Source organism: Impatiens glandulifera, chromosome 2 (genome assembly GCF_907164915.1).
Source record: "Impatiens glandulifera chromosome 2, dImpGla2.1, whole genome shotgun sequence".
In the NCBI taxonomy this organism is placed as follows: domain Eukaryota; kingdom Viridiplantae; phylum Streptophyta; class Magnoliopsida; order Ericales; family Balsaminaceae; genus Impatiens; species Impatiens glandulifera.
This window is the reverse complement of record NC_061863.1, coordinates 18,782,331-18,796,302: the sequence shown is the minus strand read 5'-3', so window position 1 is coordinate 18,796,302 and position 13,972 is coordinate 18,782,331. Positions and strand designations below refer to the sequence as shown.

Below are 13,972 nucleotides of genomic sequence, written 5' to 3'. Positions count from 1 at the left end.
TAATGATGATAAACCACCATAAATAGAAGAACAATAAGTATTGTTAACAAAAGTCTAAACAACTCCAAATTAAGTAAGCAGATCCTGCAAATCACAAGCAGCAACAGATTGAAGCAACCTTATATGAGGAACAACATGTTCATCCAATATTGATGACATAGCAGCCACTGTCTCAAAAAGCCAATTATCGGGAAAAACATAAAAATCCTTTTCCATTGGTCGATTCCTGCTGTCTATCTCCAAATATACTATTATAGTTTTTTCATCCCCTGGCTCAGCAAATGGATAATCTGGATTATTCAATTCTTTAATACTCCAGCAACTATTAACTCAATGAGATCCTGTTTGTAAAGTGGGAAAAAATTCCCTACAAATATAAAAATGTAACCGTCGAACAGTTTCGAAAGCTGAAAAACAAACAAACAAAATAATTTCAGTTATCAAGCAAAATAATAAAAGTACAGATAGGAGGAATAAGACCAAACTCACATTATTCAACAACCGAAGTCTGCCATTTCTAGGACCACCTTGGGCTCCATGATTATCATGTTTAACCTCATAAGGTTCCTCATCAACACAGTTTTGGGTTTTCAATGATGATTTTATCCCTACACAAAACAATTTTTATTTTAATTTAACAGACATATGTATGAAACAAATCGTGTTAACAGAGACTCACAATCAATAGTAAGGACCCATTTCCCGTTCAGAATTGCCTTCAATACTTATTGAGTTCGGCCGCATGCACCATTAGGATCAGTGTAAGCAATAACATGGGTTACATCTTCTCTCCACTTCGAAGACACCCTTGCACCAAAAGTGCGAGCAAATTCAACTATCAACAACTGTGTAAAACAATAATATAATGGTTATTACATTCAAAACTAGATAATATGGACATAGTAGAGAGAATAGAACATACATTATCTTCAGGTGATAATTGATTGGGACATAAGGTCATAACAGTGTTTGTTGCCTGCATATTATAAATAAAAAAAGGAGTTTTGTTATTAAATACATAAATATGAACATTTCAATTCAATATAACAACCATTTTATTGAACGAACTAGGGTTTAAGGTTTGTGGTTTCCTAACTAGGATTTTATTGTACGTACCATTTTGTTGAACGAACTGAGAAACCCGGTTGTGGTGGCGGTCGTGGCAGCTCCTGATCTAAATACTACAATATCCATCAATATAAACAACAGAATATACATCAAAAGCTAACCATACTATAATATTCATGAATATAAATGGCAGAATATACATCGAAACCTAACCCTAAACTTAAATACATCAATATATATAGGAAACGGCATAATATACATCAAAACCAAACCTTAAACTCTAAATAAACCAATATCCATGAATATAAATGGCAGAATATACATCAAAACCTCACCTAAACCTAAATACATCAATATATATAGGAAATGGCATAATATACATCAAAACCAAACCTTAAACTCTAAATACACCAATATCCATGAATATAAATGGCAGAATATACATCGAAACCTAACCCTAAACTTAAATACATCAATATATAGGAAACGGCATAATATACATCAAAACCAAACCCTAAACCTAAATACATCCATATCCATGAATATAAACGGTATAATATAAATCGAAACTTAAACCTAAACCTTAAGCCCTAAACTGACCTGATGATGTTGAAGAACGATGATGTTGGAGGGATCCCGATGATGTTGGAGGAATCCCGATGATGTTGAGGAAGGATGATGTTGAGGAACGATGATCTTGATCGATGTTGAAGGAAGTCGGAATGGAAAGTCGGCAGTCGGGGTGGGAGGGAGAATCAATCGGGGAGGTTTTGTTTTAAATTAGGGCAAGAAAGTTATATATAAGACTAAAGATGCGAATTGTCATTCACGCGATTTAATCTAAATCGCGTGAGTTGATCAACGCGATTTAGATGAAACGCGTGGATGGGAATTCACGTTAATTGAAAAACGCGAATTTCCATTCACGTGTTTCATCTAAAACGCGTTAATGAAATCACGCGATTTAGATCAAATCGCGTGAATGGCAATTCACGACATTCAGCGTAAAATCTGGCGCGCGAGGGGTATTTTTGACATTTCGCAGGGCAAAAGGGCCCTTTTTGCCAACATTAGCAGGCGCGGGCCTTTTATGGAATTTCCCCTGTTATGGGGCCATTTCATCAAATTTCCCTTCTAGTAACCTTTCATTCTTCCCCCAGTTTTTCTTCGTTTCTTTCCCTCTTCTCCCCGGAACCAACCATTGCTCTCCCTGCACTCTCTTCCCCAGTTTCCTCCCGACAATCGCCAAGCAACGACGTACACCTCCCCGCAACCATTCACCGCTTTCATTTTCAGGTGAGTTATTATTTTTTTTCCGCTCCCTTTGCATGATGTGTATGATAGGTTTTAGGGTTTTAAGTTTTAGGGTTCCCCGCAACCATCTGCACGAATAAACTCTCAGATATGGCCATTGAGGCTTCATTTTTTATAGAGTAATGGTATATCCTCTTCCTAAATCAATTTAGTGAATGTTTTCTTACTCATTCAGGCCACTCAGATTGAAACTGAAGGATCTGGGGTCCACGATGGTGCTTACCGATTAATAAAGAATTATATCTCCTCTTTGAGGATTACAAAATATAGCGGTATGATTGTTGTATCTATTTTTCATATTCAGTGTTATGTTTAGTTCATTCAGATCTTCATGATAGCAAGGCCGGTGCGGTTCTTGAATATTTATCCTCTATGGTGGCTTCTGTTGAATCTGTTTCAACAACAATGGATGGATTGCAATGTAATATTAAAGATTACTGCAGAGGGAGGCTTCTAGTTCGGATGTAGCTTAGAACTGGAAGAGTTAGAGTACTGGTGATCTCTCTTTTCATGTCTCCAATTATGATTGTATAAATTTCCAATGAATTTCTGTATACAAATAGGTCTGGTGTAACCTAGATACAATTTAGACGTATCTGAATCTGGACTGAAATAAGTAAAAATCCAAAAATGATATGAAAGGGTGTTTTTAAATGAAGCTATGTGTGCATATACAACTTATCTCCATGCTACTGTCTTAGTCTTTATTTTGGTTGCACAACCGAATCCCTTATTTGGGAAATTGCTTTGTGTCGATTTTCATATTTCCAAGTTCCATCGTCTCATCTCATATCATTTCTCTGTGTTATAGAATGAAGATTTCTATATTTAACAATCAGACATCAAGTTTATGGATACTGTTGTTGACAATGGTGGGATTGCAACTACTCAAAGTCTAGTTCCCAAGGTTTGTTATGTTTCCTAAGATGTAACATTAACATCCATATGCTATTGCAATTCTTTTAATTTGGAAACACTTCCTGTTTCTTTTGGATCTAAATCCAGAAATCACCTATAAATTTTGAATCTGTGTATGATTATTTTCTTTTTCCAAAGATCTCATATGGGTCTACTGTGGATATATGACATAAAAATGTGTTTCCATTATTATTTCTTTTTTCAATCGTCAAATTGTGATGTTTTGCAGGTACAATTTAATTTGCAACTCTCAGAAAAAGAGAGGATGGAAAGGGCAAAAGTGGTACTTCCATTTGAACATCAAGGTAAGAAAGTGAAGTAAATTCCCATAAATCCTCCATGTTTCATTTCATTTTAACTTGTGATTTATGTTGTCTTTTCATTATTTACTTAGGATGTTCTCTCAAGGTTAATGCATGAAATGGAAAAAACAGTTAGAGGGTCGATTGAGTAACAAAGTTGAGATATCGTATATGCATAGAGAAACAAATGCATTAAAGGAGAAGCTTGATTTTAACTTTTTAGTACATGGATGATGGATAAATGTGGATTATGAGATTATATTATGTTTATATAGTTATTGACATTGATCATGTTAATTGTAATAACAGTAACTAGTATTGAAGTTCAATGTCTCCTATATGGTTCTCATCAATTCTGAATGTGAATATTTTTATGCATAAGAGATCAAATAAATAACAATTTTACCTAATAAAGATGTATATTTTTGCGTGGGGCGCAAAAAAGTTAAGTAAAATTTAAGAAGATCGTGGGACGCAAAGAAGTGCGTGGGGCGCAAAAAAAAACTTTTTGCGTGGGCGCAAAACAAAAATTAAGTAAAATTTAAGAAGGGCGTGGGGCGCAAAAAAAAAGTAAGTAAAATTTAAGAAGGGCGTGGGCGCAAAAAAGAAAGAAAGGTAAAATGGTCTAAATTTAAAAAAAGAAGAAGTTATTTTTGCAAATGTCTTTTATGGGGGTTAGTTTTGAGATGACTCCTCTTTTGATAGTCATTTGATCAAATTTCCCCTCAAAAGAGGGGTCATCTCAAAACTAACCCCCATAAAAGACATTTGCAAAAATAATTTTTTTTAAATTTTTTTTGACCATTTTACCCTTCATATTTTTTACTTTTTTTTCTCCCCTCACAAAGTTTGATTTTAACTTTTTAGTACATGGGTGATGGATAAATGTGGATTATGAGATTATATTTTGTTTATATAGTTATTGACATTGATCATGTTGATTGCGTCCCACGCCTTTTTTTTCTTCAATTTTTTGGCGCACCACGCAAAATATTTTTTTGCGCCCAACGCAGTTTATCATAAATGGGTTATAAATATTGCAATGATTATCAATAAGGAATTATTCAAACGTGTGAGCTCATGTTTAGAAATTATGTTATTTTAATGTAAAAGATTTGATTTTTTATAAATTGTCAATTTTATCTACTACAAGTTATTGCTTATTCATAAAACATTTTTTTATATGCTTGCAACTTTGTTCTAATTAGCTAATTATATTAATTTGAAACACGTAACTTATTTCAGATCAATTTAATTATATTATATTTCAAAACATTACATTATTTAAATCTAACATGTAAATGAAATATTTGACAAGTGTTTGCATATAAAATTATTTAAGTTTTCTAGTTTAAACACAACTCTATCTCTATATGTGTTTTCAAATTGAACACTTTCTTATATTCAATTCATTTCAATGCTCCAACATTACCAGAACAAGATTAAACATATCAAAATTTCTCAACAAGCAAAATATACATACAAAAGTATATCCCAAAAACAAACACACAAAAATTTGAAAGAATTCATCTTCATCATATATCTACAAAGAACAAAGAAAGAAAACAAAAAACAAAGAACTCTCTTTATCTCTCAATCTTGATGGTTGAAAACTTTCCTTCACTCACAAAAAGGCCGAACATCGAACCTGTAAATAAGCTGTTTCTTTTTAGCCGTTGGGTTGTCAACAACAATAAGTATTTTTCCATAAAAGGTTTTGTTAAACTAAAGAGAAAGATGGTACATAATTATGATTTATAGTTACATAGATTATGACTATTATATAGACATTATAATTGACATATAAGGAAATTAAATAATATAATATTGATATTATCACAATTTATAATATTGTTATAATATCTTACAAATATATTATATTATACTCTAACATCCTCACTCAAACTCACAATGCAACAACAATAAGCATTGGGAGTTTGACAATCAGAAAAGCGCGGACAATAAGAAGTTACATAACACTCTTAATCTTCTTCTCTTCTCTTCTGCCCAATCCAATGACTATCCACCAAAAAACAGCTCTTCTTCGATTCAGACAAACCAAAATTAACAACCAAAACAAAACCAAATAACCAAATTGAAATCAACAACCCACAACAACCAAACCAAACCAAACCAAACATTACAAACTTAGGGAAAACCAAACCAAATTCAACTCCCTTTACTCAACAAAACAACCAAAACCAATCAAACAAAGACCAATTAAATTACTAAAATCCTCAATCCAACTAGACGATAGCAAATTCACTCAAACAAAATCCAAGACCCATATAAGTTACTTAAGAACACCGACATAACAAATATTAATAATAAATGATTAAAGCCCTCAATCAATGGATCAAACAAAGACCAATTAAACTACTAAAATCCTCAATTCAACTAGACGACAACAAATTCACTCAAACAAAATCCAAGACCCCAGATAAGTTACTTAAGAACACCGACATAACAAATATTATTAATAAATGATTAAAGCCCTCCATCAATGACTAAGGTAACCATTGATGGAGGCAGCGGAAGACTATCACTTGATTGACTCAAGAACAATAACAAGGCTCTGATACCATGTTAAACTAAAGAGAAAGATGGTACTTAATTATGATTTATAGTTACATAGATTATGACTATTATATAGACATTATAATTGACATATAAAAAAATTAAATAATATAATATTGATATTTTTATTACAATTTATAATATTGTGATAATATCTTACAAATATAGTATATTATACTCTAACAGGTTTTAGACGAGGGTTATTAACGCATAAGTGTCAACCCAATGATAAGTGTTTCATGACACTTATGCGCAGTCTCTTCCAAATATCTTGGTTTCACTTCAAGTGAGTAGTAGTGTCATGAAAGTGGACAACAAGTTTCTCAACCGGAACAATAGCCATTACAGCCTGCACCCAAAGATAAAAACGAAAGGAATCATAAGCAAAAGCAAGCTAATAATAAGGATGTATATGTGTGTATATTTAGAGGTGAAGAGGAACTCTTTGCAATGGAAATGGTGCAAGGACTGTGATCTGGTCATCAATTAAGGTTTCCATAATACTGCCAATTAAGATTGCAAAGGTAAGAACTATCTAATATCGAATACTAACAAACTACATTTTGCGCAGGGTAAATGCATTTTGCGCGGGTGGGCAAACTGTATTTTGAATAAGTAGCATTTGTTTTCATAATAGTAATTAATCTGAAGAGCCTAAAGACAATGACATCTCATGTTTATCTCATAAGCTCAAACAATACAGTTATCGTGCGAAAATCAATTGTAATTGGACGTTTCATCTGCAACATTTACTCATATTAAAGACAGAGATCAATTTGTCCTGCAATAACCATATCTGGAAACATAAAATTAACTATAGAGTAGTTGTTTTTCAAGATCATACCGCGGACAACCTAAATGGACATAATTTAGGTTTTCCTCTTCGTAGAAACTTCAGAAGATGAGCACCCTTCTTCAATGTCACAAGTGCCTTAACAAACAAAACAAAAAACAAGATTACCTTAACATAAAGATAACTAAGCTTGCATCAATCAACCATGACTAACATGAACAAACCATTGGCCATCTCAATCAGAACCTATATGTTAAGTATTTGAAATAAATCAACATTTCAGTAGATATTATTAGAATATTAATTCACAAAATTTCCAATAAAAGAAATACTTGATTTCAGATTCTTGCATCTTGAGTTATGCAGAGAAGAGGGTTCGAAGAAATTTCAGAAGAATCCTCGGAGAGAAAAGAAGCAAAAGAGAACTTGGTATGAGCTGGAATGGAGTCAATCATCATTTGCTCCGCTTTTGTTGGTGGCGGATTCTCTTTCTTTCTTTCAATCTCGGCCTTTATTATTATTATTGTGAAGTTAGGAGAGGAAGAGAGATTCTCTATTCTTCTCTTCCATGATTAGTTGATGACTGACCCTAGTTCTCTTCATCATCCATCCACGATCATCATCTTCTGTGTAACATCATCAAAAGCAAGGATAAACTTTAGAAACCAAAATAAGGAGAATGATAATCTATCAAATGATATCATTTTTTATCCCACGCAAATTGCATTCTTCGTGGGACGTAAATGATAATCTATCTTGCGCCGAATGCAAACCATCGAGGACCTCAAATATTTGCGTACCACGCAATGCAATGCATTTGTATATCACTGGAAAATGTTCACAAACCATTCAGAATATGCAAAAACTATACATTTCTAAAATCTCACAGCATTTCTTAAATCCACGCCACGCCCAAGCCCACGCCCAAGCCCACGCCCAAGCCCAAGCCCACGCCCAAGCCTACGCCGCACCCACGCTCCACGCCCAACCCACGCCCAATCCCACGCCCAAGCCCACGCCCCACCCACGCCTTTCGCACAACCCCCACCATCCACGCCCCATTCACAAACCATTCAGATTAAACTACATTTCTCGGATAAAAGCATTTCAAACCAAAACATAGAACTAACTAAGCATTTCAACCTTAAACCCTAACTAAAGCCTAAATCCTAAACTAAAACCCTAAAAGCATAAAACTTCATACTCAACATGCAAAAAAACGGAAAAATGTTTATCTTACCTTAGAAATCAAGTTGAGAAAATGATGGAAGGTGCACGTACTGCGCGTGACCATTATCCCCTCTAAAAATTATATAAATGTTTTATTTATTAAAGGAGATCAGAAAGTAAGAACCTCTTTTTATCATTTCGGAGAACACTTGGTATCTTACAACCATCATGTCACCCCTCCGATCCTTCTCATCGCTCCTCTTCTTCGTTGTCTTCATCGCCACCATCGTCTCATCGACGGAAGAAGATGACGCACTCATCGTCTACGATGTCTTACAATAGTACAACTTCCAGTAGGTCTTCTACCAAAAGTGTAACAGAATATGAGATCATTCGGAACTCAGGAAAATTCAAGGTGTAACCTTAGGATACTTGTAGTTACATCGTGGAAGGGTAGTAGATGACAACGTGAATAAATTTATAAAATACCCAGATTAACCTGGTGGTCATGTATATGACACTTCATATTTCTACTTTAAGCATTATTATATATGTATAGATTTCTTTATTCTTCATTGTTGCGCTAATTATTGCGGATGTTATTTCAATAAATAATTTTTAACACTAGGGTAGAAATCCTATTTTTGTGTGCAATGTTATATGCATTATATAATATTAATCTAACCATTACAATAGTTTAGCAATTTAGTTATTTCTCAATGTTGCAATGAAAATTATATATATATATATATATATATATATTTATATACATATATGTTTTATTTTATCTGTCATTTACAATTATTTATAATAACTTTAATAAATAAACTAGTAACAAATTTTGTGTTAACTATATATTTAATATTTATAATAACCACCAACTATCCTTATATTTTTTTTATTTATCCACTTAAATGAATTTATTTTTTTCACTTTCTTGACTTTATTCACTGTATTCATTTTCATTTCATATTTCTTTAAAAATGTTCATGATTTCGAATCAACAACATCAAGAATTTTAAGCACTTTATATAAATAAGATTCGTAACTATATATGTATACTCTATCTCTCATTTATATATAAATAAGATTATTCTTATAAATATTTGAGGCATAGTCAAGAGATGTCATGTTCATAGACCTCATTATCATGGTTGTCATCATGCCAATGTTCAAGGTCAAGATTATGATCACATCATCGACATTATAGTTAGTTATCAAGGATTAAACACAATGGGTATTAGAGGATGTCATCAATCAATCATGCATTAGTCTCGACATCTATGTTTAATTTAGTGGCATCTCCACCTTCATCATTTGTTGGATTATGAAAGGTTAAATACTTGAATTATGACAAAATAAAAAACTCATTCGAGTATATTATGGTATTGAACAAAAGGAAATAAGACACTACTAGTTAGAACTGGTAGTAGACATTTTAGAGTAAGAAAAGTATGACTCGTTGAGACCCATTAGTGTCTCCGCCAAGATGATTTTGGTAGGATCCTTATTTCCACCTCTAAGATGATAGACTACCTCCAAGATTTTTAAGGATGGAGGGCGATTTCTCGAGGGATCTAGAAGGAAATGAGCTACCATAATGGTCATGGTGAGTAGAGAAGTGTCGAAACTCAGTGGAGGAATTTCTCTGATTTGGGTTGTTATCTTGACCTAGAGAGGAAGATCCAAGTAAGTTGTGGCGAGAATTTGATCTGCCATGGTTCTCGTGTAGCTGAGCTCTTCTTGGAAGAGTTTCAAAGAGACATGGATTTTGTGAAGAGTTTGAGCCTTGTGATTTTTTTCTCTGGATCGTTATTATGGCTTTGAACTCTTCAATGGTTGGGAAAATCTGGCAATCCCCTAGCATAAAGGCGCGGTGCATCGAATCCCTTTTGCGTTGCAACATCCATCATGAAGTCCATGATGGAGGCAAGTGATTAGTGTATTTGAGAACGGTGTTGAGCCCCAAAGCATCATAATACTATTCTGACTCATGGAAGTGGTGAGTCTAGATGAATAGATCCTCGTTATATAACAAGGCCTTTCTGCAATGTATAATCAACCTTGACAAACATGTCGTTTGATTTTGATAAAAGCAAACATGCTTAAATATGTTTAGTATATCTATTATAGATGTATGCATGTATAATAAATAAGCACGTACTGAGTTGACTTGTCGAGACTTTGTTGTTTGGGAACGTCCAAACAACGATTGGGTAAATTAACCAGGTTTTGTGTGCTAAGGTTTCCATCGAGGTTTAGGTTGGAATCTCTCCCCGCCATCCCTAATATCCCTAGAGGATGTATCAAAGCCGATAGGGTGATCCATTCTGGGTTTCTAGTTTTTCCTCACGCAACATCTCTCGGTCACAAATCGGTATGATCGTTCTTCACATAATGTTATGAGTATAGAATTTCGATCTGGTACTCTTTCACGTAAGTTTGGGTGATATACCCATTCGAGACAATTATTAAGTAGCACCTAGGTATAGGATAAGACCTAAGTACCTATTGGGGTGACAGACCCTGTGAGGTGAACTATTTTGAGGTGGAATGTTATAAATAAAAATTTATAAATAGCCAGAGTTTTGTTTAATTTTTTTTAAAAATAACAAGTATAATACCTAAAAGAGTTGCCAAGAAGAGCTATAACGTCCTGAAATGAGTGTGATACCTCTAGTCCAAAGAAAAAAAAAAAGTCAAACAGAAGAGAATATGCGGACACTCATGAATAAAAAGAAGGGGCTGCTGGCACTGTTGAAGTTGATCCGGATGCAATAGATTCAATAACCAATGAATATGAATTTTAGAGAACACAATATATAGCCATTAAAGACAGTTAGGACAACGATGCATATGATTTCACTAATGATGAGACAGATCGTGAAGTCCAAGATAGTTTTGAAATGTAGGAAGCAAACCCCTATATTCATTCATGAACATCGTAACATGAAACATAAGAGGACTCAATGATCCTCTCAAATGCAAAGAAATTAAGAGGATTATTGAGAATCAAAATGTTACTATCATGGGAATTTTGTAAACGAAAGTCAAAAATAATAACGTTGACAAGGTTCGCATGTTGTATGTTGATAGTAGATGGGAACTCATTCATAATTTGAACTCAAGAACTGGAAGAATCTGGGTTGTCTAAGATCCAAAGGTTGTCGAGGTCACGTAGCTCTTCACCAATAATCAAACAATTCTGGTTCCGGTCAAGGAAAAAATCACTGGAAATGAGTTCTAACTTGCTATTTTCTATGGTAGCAACTCAAGAACTAAAAGAAGATTGCTCTAGAACTGTCTTAGGAACTGGATTGATAGTGATAAATCGTGGGCTGTCCTTTGCGATTTTAATGTTACAAGAAGTGAAACTGATAGGAGCCTGGAGTCCGATATAACCCAAGATATGATTGATTTCAACGATTACATTAGAGACATGGGATGCATTGAACCTACTAATTTAGAGGACTTCTTTACTTGATTATCAACTCGTGGGAATGGACACATTCGAAAAAGAAGAATCGATAGAATTCTTGTCAACAAGAAGTGGATTGCACAATTCTCGAGAAGCCAACTACACGTTATGAATCCCGGAATCTCAGATCATAGCTCTATCAAGATCTTTTGGGAGAAGAAGGAGAGGTTCAAAAGTCCCTTCAAGTTCTTTAATTTCTGGGAGAGAAAACAAAGAAGTCCAAAGCAAATTACTAAGGGAGGAGAAAATGAAGAACAACTTAACGAGGAAGAAAAGGCTGGAGTAGGTAATTTCAGAAATCTGAACTTAGAAATCAAGGTAGCATTGGTTTCTCTCGGAGACAAAATACTGATTTCATCTATTGGAAATGTATGGCTAGGAATCTGAGGAACAACATTTCCAAGTTGAAGATTTATGAAGGTGAATATGTACAGGGGCAGAAAGGGGTACATGATCTCTCTATCAACTTCTACAAAGAGCTTATGGGTACCAAGAAAGCGCAATCAATCCATCTAAACATCTTATACCAGATTATTGAAAATAGTGTTTCTGCTGAAAATAGTCAAGATCTAATCAGGGTTATCACACGAGATGAAGTAAAAGAGGCTCTATTTAGCATCAACGGTAATAGAAGCCAGGTCCTAGACGATTTAATGCTCAATTCTTTAAAGAAAATTGGTCGATTGTGTGTCACGAATTACGGAGGAGTTTCTGGATTCTTTAAGAATAGGAGGATGCTTAAATAGTGGAACACCACTGTCCTAACTATGATACCCCAAACCTCGGTTCCCAAAACAGGTTCAAGATTTCAGATCGATTTTATGTTACAATGTCGTTTATAAAAAAATTCAAAATTCATTCAAAACGATTTAAAAAGCGTCATTGGTAAACTAGTTAGTTTAAATCAATTTGCATTCATTTCCGGTAGAACTATCTCACATACATTTTGCTATGCAAAACCTTCTCAAAGGTTATGTGAAAAGAAAAATATCCCCGAAAGTGGCTTTCAAAATGGATATCAAAAAGACTTGATTCTTTTAGATGAGAAGTCATTTGGGACATTATGGTCGTATCTAGTTTTTCCTATCATTTTTATAGAATGGATAATCAATGCATTTCTACCTCTTATTTTGTAGTAGCGTCAATGAGATCCATTAAGGCTACTTCAATTGTGAAAACGACGTGAAGTAGAGGGATCCCCTTTCATCTTACCTTTCGTCGTCATCATGGCGTTCTTTGAGAGAGTCGTTAATATGACTTTCCGAAAGAATCAACCATAACATCTTCAACCCATTCTGGTGAGGAGGAGGAGATCACCCATTTAATATTTTTCTAAACGATTTTGTTATTCTCAGAGCACTGCTGACGTTAGTTCCATAAAAACTATAAGAGTTGCACTAACTTTTTTCTGAGGTTACACGTTTGACTATTAACGAGAACAAGAGCTTGATATTCTACAGAGGAATAAAAGAGGAAACAAAGATAAACATCTACAACATCATGGGCATCACAAAGGAACATTCCCGGTAAGATACTTAGGCGTACCACTCAAGGCAAAACATATCCAAATATCACACTACAGACCACTGATCAAGAAAGTAAAGAACTCAATTTCCGACTAGGCAGCAAAGAAACTTACATACGCAGGAATAATTGAGCTAGTCAAAAATGGGGTAATGGGAATCATCGGTTACTGGACACAGCAACTTGTGCTCCCGAAAAAGGTAATGAAATAATTTGATGCGCTTATGAGAAACTTTATTTGGGGTAACAACGGGAGAGGCGGGAAGAAGGTTAAGTGGACCGCATTTTGCAAACCAAAGAAAGAAGGCGACATAGGGTTCAAGAATTGTGTGGAATGGAACAAAATATTGACGTATAAGCACCTATGGACCATTGAGAGCAAACAAGAATCAATTTGGATCAAGTGGGTCCACACCCATTTATGAAACACGAATCAAGCATTTTGACAACCAAAATAAGTGAAGATATGGGATGGTTGTTAAAGAAATTCCTTAAGCTAAGAAGCAATATTGCAGGACTTTTTTATATCAACTGGGGAGATGGTAGAAACACACTGTTTTGACATGATTTTTGGTATGAGAACCAACCGTTAATCAATAAAGAGGAATTCAGAAACGCGATGATCATACGGGACTGCCTAGCTGTCAAGGTCAGAGACATCAACGACGGGCTATGAAATTCGCTCTTTAGGCGAATATCAGTGAGGCGACGCATTCTTGAACATATTAGAAACATCCAATTCAACGAAAGATCAGACGTACACCAATGGAAAGCCGAGGAAAACGGGAAAATGATTTCAAGCAAAGTGTGGAACACTATCCTAGAGAA

At 34.5% G+C, this 13,972-nt stretch overlaps 1 long non-coding RNA gene across 1 annotated transcript; it reads left to right on the top strand.

Annotated features, from left to right (window-relative positions):
* Positions 1 to 2,241: 2,241 nt before the first annotated feature.
* LOC124928168 lies at positions 2,242 to 3,949 on the top strand. Its single transcript, XR_007098459.1, has 5 exons — positions 2,242 to 2,364; positions 2,558 to 2,877; positions 3,194 to 3,289; positions 3,530 to 3,605; positions 3,695 to 3,949. It is a non-coding gene; the product is annotated as an uncharacterized LOC124928168 (long non-coding RNA).
* The last annotated feature ends 10,023 nt before the right edge of the window (positions 3,950 to 13,972 follow it).